We start from the raw sequence: 2996 nt of genomic DNA on the forward strand, positions 1-2996 counted from the left end.
TGAATGCTGTTATATTACGAGTACTACTACAGCACTGTACTACTAGTATGTTCCATAATGTACAGTTGTTTGTTGTATGACTGTTGGTTAATAAAAGAGTGTGTTTTAGCTCCTTTTTATTGATTGTTAACAATTAGCTTTGTTGTATATGCAAACCATGCGTGTAGCAGACTGTGGCTGAATTTGGTTTGGTGAAAAATAACTTGCCCCTCTCTTACTCACGTCTGCAATGTAGTGGCAATTGCTATTAGTTTTCCCTTCTTTTTCTGAGCATACATGCTCTACAGTTGATATTTTCCAAACTTTGTCTTTACACAAAGTACTTATTTCACAAAGGACTTATTAAAGCGGAATTCAACCCTAACATATATTTTTTTCAAGAATATGTTCTATGCAGGCCGACTTGTTGAAAGAAGGCATTCTGATTAATATTACGTTTGTGGAATAAGAATTAATCCACCCGTTTTTAGCCATCTCAGGGGGAGTCCATTTTGTCACTTCTGGTCTAAGGTAACCAATTACAGCTCACCTGTTTTCTGAAAATGAGCCATGATTGGTCATTATCTGAGCCCTGAGTATCTGCGATATCGTTTTCAGTCGACAGAAGACACAAAATGGCCGGCTGAGATAGCTAAAAACGGGTGGATTTTGCTGCTTAAGTCATATTCGACAAACGCAATGTTAATCAGAAAGCCTTGTTTCAACTACTGCTCCTACATCGTATTGTCTTTGTGGAATAAGAGTTAATCCACCCATTTTTAGTCACCTCAGGTGGTGGCCATTTTGTCACTTATTGACCTTTTTTCTGAAGCTGAGCCGTGATTGGTCGTTAGCTGAGCCCTGAGCATCTGTGATGTCATTTTGAGTTGACAGAAGTGACAAATTGGCCACTCGTTGAGATAGGTAAAAGAGGGTGGATTTTGTTGCTTAACTGATATTCCACAAACGCAATATTAGTCAGAATTCCGCGTTTCAACTAGTGGGCCTGCTGGGAACATATTCTGGAAAAGAATATGTTTGAATTGACTTCCTCTTTAATGGTCAGCGTTGCTGTCTGTCGTTGCGGTGTATTTTTCCAGCGCGACGTGCCGACAGTCGGCCCGACGTCACACGGGGTACCCATCGGTCCTAGTTGGCCAATGTCGGATTGGTCTATCCAGGCCTTTAGTTTCACGTCTTCATATCACTTGCTCTTTTGCAGTCTTTACATGTGGTTCCAGTCCTGCTTGGATTACAATAGGACTGTGAAAGACTGGCTGGTGGCTGAAGAAGCACACTTCAAGCAAAGTAAACTCTGTTACATGTTCTTTGAAGATCTGATCAAGAGATCATGAGAATAACCTTCTGCCATAATTACTAAACTAGTAGTGGTAAACATTACCTAATCACCTGTAAATGTGAAGTGTATCTATGTGGATAAAGCATATTCGTTCTTAACTAATAAAAACACCATTTCCATTACTAAGAAAATCATATGTGTATTAATTTGTGCATCACATGGTGTTTTGGAAGTGATGCTGGGTTTTCAAAATGTTCTTTCTACAATTGTAATTATCATCCACTAGTGAGTGTTATAAAACAGAGACAGAGACAGAGACAGAGACAGTGGTATAAAACAGAAACATCACCCTCTCACATGATAGACTGCTCCCCTTCCATAAAGATGTCAATAAAACAATAAAACTCTGAGTTAAAGCACACAGTATATACAAGACAGCACAAGTAGCTGGATAGTAAAACACCAATGGCAATACAAAAATTCTGTTCAATGTCATTGTTGCTTAGCAAGCCTATTGCACCCAAAGTGGAAGGGAAATGAAAAGGTTTTGAATCATTTTTGTATTGTTATTTTAAAAGGTTAAAATGCTGGGGGGGCACAAAAGTCGGTTTCAAGTAGGTTGAAATCCAGCTACTGCACCCTAAAACTTGTTTTGTTTTCTCCTTAATTGAGATAACTGTTGTTGTGATTTGGGCTAAACATATAAAAGTTTATTTGATTTTATTTGACTTAGAAGACATCCATAACTGCACAGTATGGACATGCAGGTTTCACGCCCCCCCCCCCCCCCCCCCCCCCCCCCCCAGGGTAACGCCCCTGCTGTATACATTTAAGCAAGTACATACGCGCAAAGCCACCTGTCTACCGGCATGTGATTAACAAATGTATCTTACTGCAGACGGAAGACCACGGTACGGAACGCGCCCCCGGTACGGAACACCCCCTTGACAAAGCGCACCACCGGGAACGTCACGCCCCTTGCCTGCCCAATAACGACACACCCCCATCCCCCCGACAGGATGTCTCAAAGGACAAAAGGTTGATCGGAAATGCCGCATGTGTCCTAAATGCTGCATGTATTATTAACTCAAGAAAACCATTTTAATCTGTTTTTAATCCTGTAATCAAAAGAGCAAATTCTAATATATAAACCTATGTTATGATTTTGCAAGACGTTATTCCACAGTTATATCCCTTATGCAGTTAAGGCTTACTATATTCGTATAATTTGCCAAGCTTTTCCTGAACTGTAGTTACCTTTAATTTTAAAAGTTATTTTTATATCCAAAACTGTTTGTAAAAGGTATTTCATTCTCATTTTGTTCACAAAAACAGGCTGTTTTTTTTTTTGTATTATATTTCATTGTCTTTTTTACAAGTTCCTCTACCAACAATGTAGTTGATACCTTTGTAGCATTTATTGAATGTAGATGCTTTTATCACTTCAGATATCCATTCCAAAAAAATTCATCAAAAGTACATTTATTCATTTGCAGATAGGATGAAGCAATCATCGCTGCAGCATCTGCGAAGATTTTAGTCAGAAGTAGTACAAGGCCGTGTCAAGGGGACGTTCCGTACCGGGGGGCGTTCCGCACCGGGGGGCGCAGGGGCGTTCCGTATACCGTGGTCTGCGGTCTACAGTCAGACCCCTCTCTGTGATTAACGCCTCAAGTGGCACGCCTCCTGCATGTGTAAGGAATTTCCATGCAGAGAA

This window comes from Filicampus tigris, chromosome 1 (assembly GCF_054856515.1).
Source record: "Filicampus tigris isolate MCC_2025a chromosome 1, RoL_Ftig_1.0, whole genome shotgun sequence".
Lineage (NCBI taxonomy): Eukaryota > Metazoa > Chordata > Actinopteri > Syngnathiformes > Syngnathidae > Filicampus > Filicampus tigris.